Here is a 6,918-nt window from a genome sequence, read left to right on the forward strand (position 1 = left end):
CACCACGACACAGGACAACCTCGATTCCCAAATATCACCTCGTCTCCCTGGACTGGGTGACAACGGGCCATGACCCTAGGGTGCGATCAGGATTCCACTCCCAGCAGCGCGTGGGCAGCAGGGCAGACCCAGGCTCTCGGGTCAGAAAACGCACCTCCTCGCATCCCCTGAGCACAGTGCTGGGAACAGGACCCCAGCCAGAGCACGCTCGCCTCGTCTGGACCCCCCCGGAACATTGGGTGTCTGCCTCACCCACATTGGTGGCTGCACTGGGGCGAGCAGCAGGAATCGCCACAGCAGAACCACCCGGAGGAGGCGGCACGCCCAGGTCTTTAGCATCTCAAACACCTGTGAATGGAGTGCTAATGACTGGCCACTTAGAGTCTCCCTCCCTTGAAGGTAGACGCTGGCTCAATAAAGGCTCAGAGGTTGCGGGCCTTGCTGGGTGGGGTCGGTGCGCTGGGCTGGGTGCGCAGCCCCAGAACTTGGTGGCAATTACTGCCTTCCTCAGAACTGGGAGCCGCGATGTGAGTCCCATACCATGGTGCTGATGGCCTCGGAGGGTGACCTGTGACCGTGAGGCTGTGGATATGGCTCACTCTGGCACCTGAGGTGGCTCGAGTGAGTGCCCTGTCTCCCTGATGTCCCTCGTGGACCACCACGGTGTCACACCTGAGTGGATCGGGACATGGAGCAGATGAACCCCAGCCTCAGCCCGTCAGGCAGTGAGTGACATGTGAGTCGGGGCTGCCACCTCGCGGCAACGGCTGTCTCCACACCCAAAACGGATCAGCACCGTTCAGGGTTGTGATCAACTCCGGGTTAGCGACCGATGCAAGGGGGAGGACCCCAAAAACCTGTGTTTGGCCAGCCACCCCCAGTATGCTGTGCCTCAGAGGCCGTGTGGGAAGGGTCTACCTCTGAGGCCGAGCTCCAAGTCATCCAGGCACAGGGATCCCTCACTGCCCCAAGTATTCCCTCTTGTCTCCCCAAATTCAACCATACAGGCTGGGGTGATTCAGATGGGGAGGACTGGGGTGGCTCAGGTAAGCGCTCAGTCTCCCTGATGACCCTCGTGGACCACCGCGGTATCAGGCCTGGGCGGACCCGGGACGTTGCGCGGGCGAACCCGGGACATTGGGCGGGCGGATCCGGGAGAGCGCGGGCAAACCCTCCGCCACCTCGGGCAGTGATGTGTGAGTCACACTGCCACCTCGCGGACACCGCTGTCCCCAGAACCACAACTGACGTGGCAGCATTTACGGGGTGCAGAGGGCCTGAGGGAACTGGTTCAAGACCAGTCCAAAGGGAGACAACCCCAAAATGTTCTTCACTTGGAAAGAATTTCCAGGACCCAGTTCTACGCAGGTCTAGTGTGGCGGGTTCCCTCTTGAGCTTGGGCTCTCTGACACTCAGTCATCCAGGCTCCCCATTATGTCCCCATCACACCACGACACAGGACAACCTCGATTCCCAAATATCACCTCGTCTCCCTGGACTGGGTGACAACGGGCCATGACCCTAGGGTGCGATCAGGATTCCACTCCCAGCAGCGCGTGGGCAGCAGGGCAGACCCAGGCTCTCGGGTCAGAAAACGCACCTCCTCGCATCCCCTGAGCACAGTGCTGGGAACAGGACCCCAGCCAGAGCACGCTCGCCTCGTCTGGACCCCCCCGGAACATTGGGTGTCTGCCTCACCCACATTGGTGGCTGCACTGGGGCGAGCAGCAGGAATCGCCACAGCAGAACCACCGGGAGGAGGCGGCACGCCCAGGTCTTTAGCATCTCAAACACCTGTGAATGGAGTGCTAATGACTGGCCACTTAGAGTCTCCCTCCCTTGAAGGTAGACGCTGGCTCAATAAAGGCTCAGAGTTTGCGGGCCTTGCTGGGTGGGGTCGGTGCGCTGGGCTGGGTGCGCAGCCCCAGAACTTGGTGGCAATTACTGCCTTCCTCAGGACTGGGAGCCGCGATGTGAGTCCCATACCATGGTGCTGATGGCCTCGGAGGGTGACCTGTGACCGTGAGGCTGTGGATATGGCTCACTCTGGCACCTGAGGTGGCTCGAGTGAGTGCCCTGTCTCCCTGATGTCCCTCGTGGACCACCACGGTGTCACACCTGAGTGGATCGGGACGTGGAGCAGATGAACCCCAGCCTCAGCCCCCCAAGTAGTGAGTGACATGTGAGTCGGGGCTGCCACCTCGCGGCCACGGCTGTCTCCACACCCAAAACGGATCAGCACCGTTCATGGCTGCGATCAACTCAGGGTTAGCGCTTGCTGCAAGGGGCAGAACCCCCAAAATCTCCTGTGTTCGGCCAGGTAGCCCCAGGACGCTGTGCCTCCAGAGACCATGTGGGAAGGGTCTACCTCTGCGGCTGAGCTCCAGGTCATCCAGGCTTGGAATCCCTCATTGCCCCAAATGTTGCCTCTCGTCTTCCCAGCTTCAACCGTACAGCCTGGGGTGATTCACATGGGGAGGCCTGGGGTGGATCCCAGGAGCATCCGAATCCCTGATGCCCATTGTGGATCTCCGCGGTAACCAGGCCTGAGCAGACCTGGGACATGTGTTGACGACAATTGCCAGGAAGCAAAATCTCAACGGACTGAAAATTCTCCAGAGAATGGCAGGTTTGCAGCTTATTTTATACATGAGAATTGAAGGAGGAGACAGAAGAAGGCTCACTTGAAATCTATTGGTGGTAGGTTAAGGGGGCGGGAGGAAGCCAAGTTGGAAATCTCTGGGATTGGATAAAAAAGTTAGATGGAGAGATACATACTTTTACACTGGTGGGTACAAGATAGTAAATAATTAACACAGCACACAGAGGTGGTACTCAGGGAACAAAATAGCAATGAGGGCTTCTGTAGTCTCCTGATCTGGTGCAGTGGGTTGTGCCCTAAGGGGTCTGGAGAAAGGGATTACTCTGACATTTCAAAAGTATGTTATCTTAGATGCAGAAAGACAACAGAAATGCTCATTTAAGATAAAGACTGACCTTGGTCAAGGAAGCCACAGGCCAAGGAGGAGACTACCCCCCATGACCTGCTTTCAGTTAGGAATTTTTATGTTCGGACCATCCTATGTGGTTAATTTCAGTCTCTAAGTCTGTAGGGCCTGGCATGCTGGCCTCCCCGGAGCTTGTCAGGGTTCAGTATGTGGCCCGTTTTTTGTCCACACATTGCATGGGAGAACCCGGGACAGACCTGGGTCATGGGGTGGGTGAACCCCAGCCTTGGTGCCTCAGGAGGTGCTAAGAGTCAGTGCTGAAACCTTATGGACATTGCTACTTCCCCTCTCACAGCTGAGTCGGCACCATTCAGGGAATGATGGGCCCACTGCAAGGGGGTGGACCTCGAAATCCTGTGCTCAGCTAGGCAGCCCAGGGCCCTGTGCCACCGGGAGCCCCATGGGAACTGTTTCCCTCTGGACCTGGGCTCATGTCCCTGGCCTACCAGCCAGAGCTTTCAGTGATGGCCTCCATAAGACACGGGGACCCCTCGTGCCTCCAGTTATCCACTGCCTCTCTTTTGGCCCAGGTGACACAGGAGCCAGTTCAGTGGTGCCATCCCTCTGGTTGAGCTCCCAGCAGCACATGGGCTCCTGGGGGCACAGGTGTGCTCCTGTCTGTAATTACTCCCCCCAGCCACAGTCCGGGAGCCAGGAGCCTAGGCCTGTGCCTCCAGGCTCCTCCCCCACCGCTCCCTGGGAAGCCTCCCTCCTGGTCTAGTGCAGTGTCCTATCTGGCTGCTGCTGTTATCTGCACGTGAACCTGGCTGGCAGACTCCCACTGGCCCTCGACTGTCCGTGTGGGGGCTGGGTCCCTTGTGTCCGGGTGACTCTTGACCCCTGGCTACTGCTTAGAAACCTGCTCTCTCCTTCCTCCGCTGCGCCTGGACGGGCCTGGTTCCCGGGGCCCACTAGCCCCACACAGGCCCTGCTCTACACCCTCCCTGTACACGAAGCCCTCCTCCTCCCTGTAGGGCCTCTGGCAGCACATTTCATGCCTGACACATTGAAAGCTGTCTTTAGTACACCCGAACGTTGTCTGACACTTAAAACCCAGTGCATGGGGGTCTGATCACTCCTGGAACAGGCCAACCACCATGCCTCCACAGGTGTTGGTGTTGAGCCTCGGCAGTGGGGCTGTGGGGCTGGTGTTTGTTTGGGAGGACCCCGCAGACATTTGTGCTAGCCCCTCCGGCATACACGGCATACACCCCGTCCCTTCTCTCCACTTTACATACCAATGGAATGTTTTGTTAGAAGCTTCTAGATGTTACATTGTTATAGGATTCCATTCACCAGCTTCCCTTGCAGCTAGGTGTGGCCATGTGATTGATTTCTGACCAAAGGGGCGTGAGCACCTTTGACGCTGTGCGGGACCACTGGTCACCCATTCAGAGGGGCACTCTGTCCACTCTTGCCACTGGTGGGGACATGCACAGATGGCAGGAGCTGGGGCAGCCATCTGGGCCCAGTGCTAGTTTCCCAAAGCTGCCGTGACCAAGTCCCACAGGCTGAGAGCGGCAGGCATTTGTTCTCTCCCAGTCCTGAAATCCCGAATCAGGGTGTCGGCAGGGTGGGCTCCTCCTGAGGCTCTGAGGGACAGTTCCAGGCCTGTCTCCCTGCTTCTGGTGGTGGCTGCCCCTCCGTGGCATCCCCGGGCTTACGGATGCATCACGCCAGCCCTTGCCTCCGTCTTCATGGGCTGTTCTTCCTGTGTCTCTGGGTCTTCACGTGGCCCTCTTCTCTCTCTCCACTTCTTATAAGGACACCAGTTGGATTGGCTTAAGGGCCCCAGCCTAGTCCAGATGACTTCATCAGTGGTCTCTGTCATGACCTCACTTCCAAATCAGGTCACATTCTGAGGTACTGGGGGTTAGGACTCAAACATGAATTTGTGGGGGACACAATTCAGCCCCTAACGGACCCCCGAAATGAAAGCCTGTGGGGGCAGGGAAGAGCAGCGTGACCGAGGAGGCTGGGCCCGTGATATCCACTCACACCATTTGACAGCAGAGAAAACTCAGCTTGGCCTGTTGAAGGCCCGGTTTGCAGTGCTGCACCTCCTCTGAGTTGATATGAGCCCTTCTAGAACAGGCTCTGTGGACACCCAGAGGCAGCTGGGACCTGGCTGTAGGGCCACAGATGGAGAGGCGCCTGGGCCAGGTGCAGCGAGGAGCCTTGGGGCTGGGTGCGCTGGGCCAGAAGGAGCCAGTCTTGTGCCTAGTAGGGACTTTCTGAGGCTTGGGGGCAGGGGAGTGTGCGAATTAAGAGCTAAGCAACTGCCCGATTGAGGCTGGTCTGTTCTAGAAAGCCGGGACTGGGCTGACAGTCAGAAAGAGCTATTTGTTCTGACAATTAGTAGGACGTCTGTGGGGACAGAGCCCCAAAAAGCAGTTTCCAGGCTCTCGGCCTCACATAGAAAGGTGCTGGCTCAGGTAGTAAATGGCCATCGACTGTGATCAAATGGCCAGCAGCTGTGGCTAGTTGGCCGTCAGCTGTAACTAGTGAGCCATTGGGCACTAATATAACTGCCGTGGCTAGGCTAGCAGCAAATGGGGGCTAGCAAGAAGGTGGTGGCTGAGTCTGCAAGCGGCGCAGTGAGGGCTGAGAATTGTGTTGCTCCTGGTTCCTGTGTCTCCAACCCAGCTGCCAGCGAGAGTGTAGAGATATGACTCCCCTACTTATGGCTCCGTGGGTGTTCTTTTTTGGCCTAGCCATATCCTGCGTTTTTGTGTGGGGAGCAGGACCAGAGACCCCGCCAGACGCCCCGCACGACACTTGGCGTAGTCCGCAGGATCCCCTGCACTACACATGGCGCAGCGAGCAGGGTACGGTGCAGGCCAAAGCTCTCCGAAGGGCGGTGGAGCAGTTTGTGCCTATGAACACTCAGTTGCAGGAAGACCAGGAGGAGCAGCTGCCTGAGAGCTGGACCCCCGTGGAGGGGAGGGAAGACATGGACGGTTCCCCAACCAGCAGAGGCCGGAGAAAGTGAAGGTCCTTGCGGCCCTGTGGGCTGGGAAGTGCTTGCTGAGGCAGCCCGGATGCAGGACTTGTAGTCCCAGGAGGAAGCGCTTGCTGAGTCCTCCGTGGGAGCTGAGGGTGAGGTCAAGGTCATCCCTCACCCCCAGGACAGCCCTGGCGAATGACTATGGACTATGGGGAATTGCCTTCCATCCCTAATTTAATGGACTGCTTGACTGTTTGGGAACATACCACCATGTAGTGGAACTGGCGGATGTTTGCTTTTGTGTCTTGACCGGCCGCCATCGAGAATATGTAAGCACCTTGACTGTGAGCCGCTGTTGTTCCAGCACGGTACCCTGAGAGGCCCAGAGAGAGTGGCAGTGCCCTGAGAGCCCTGGCTGAGCCCAGGAAGTCTGGCTGTGCCCAGAAATACTGGTGGTGCCCTGAGAAACCCTGGCTGTGCCCGGGGAGACTAGTGGTACCCTAAGAAGTCCAGGAAGTCTGGCTGTGCCCAGAAGTACTGGTGGTGCCCTGAGAAACCCTGGCTGTGACCAGAGAGCTTGGCTGTGTCCAGGAAATAGCATTCACCTCCAGGCTCCTCGCACAGGGCCTCTCGCGGAAGACGCTTGTCGCGTAGATTGTGAGGCGAGAGCCTGTAGGGGTGGAGTGTGGGGACAGAGCCCCAAAAAGCAGTTTCCAGGCTCTCGGCCTCACATAGAAAGGTGCTGGCTCAGGTAGTAAATGGCCATCGACTGATCAAATGGCCATCAGCTGTGGTTAGTTGGCCGTCAGCTGTAACCAGTGAGCCATTAGCCATGAATATAACTGCCGAGGCTAGGCTAGCAGAAAAAGGGGGAGCTAGCAAGGAGATGGTGGCTGAGCCTGCAAGCGGCGCAGTGAGGGTTGAGAATTGTGTTGCTTCTGGTTCCTGTTTTCCAACCCAGCT

The sequence above is a fragment of the Rhinolophus ferrumequinum genome, chromosome 11 (genome assembly GCF_004115265.2).
Source record: "Rhinolophus ferrumequinum isolate MPI-CBG mRhiFer1 chromosome 11, mRhiFer1_v1.p, whole genome shotgun sequence".
NCBI classification, from domain to species: domain Eukaryota; kingdom Metazoa; phylum Chordata; class Mammalia; order Chiroptera; family Rhinolophidae; genus Rhinolophus; species Rhinolophus ferrumequinum.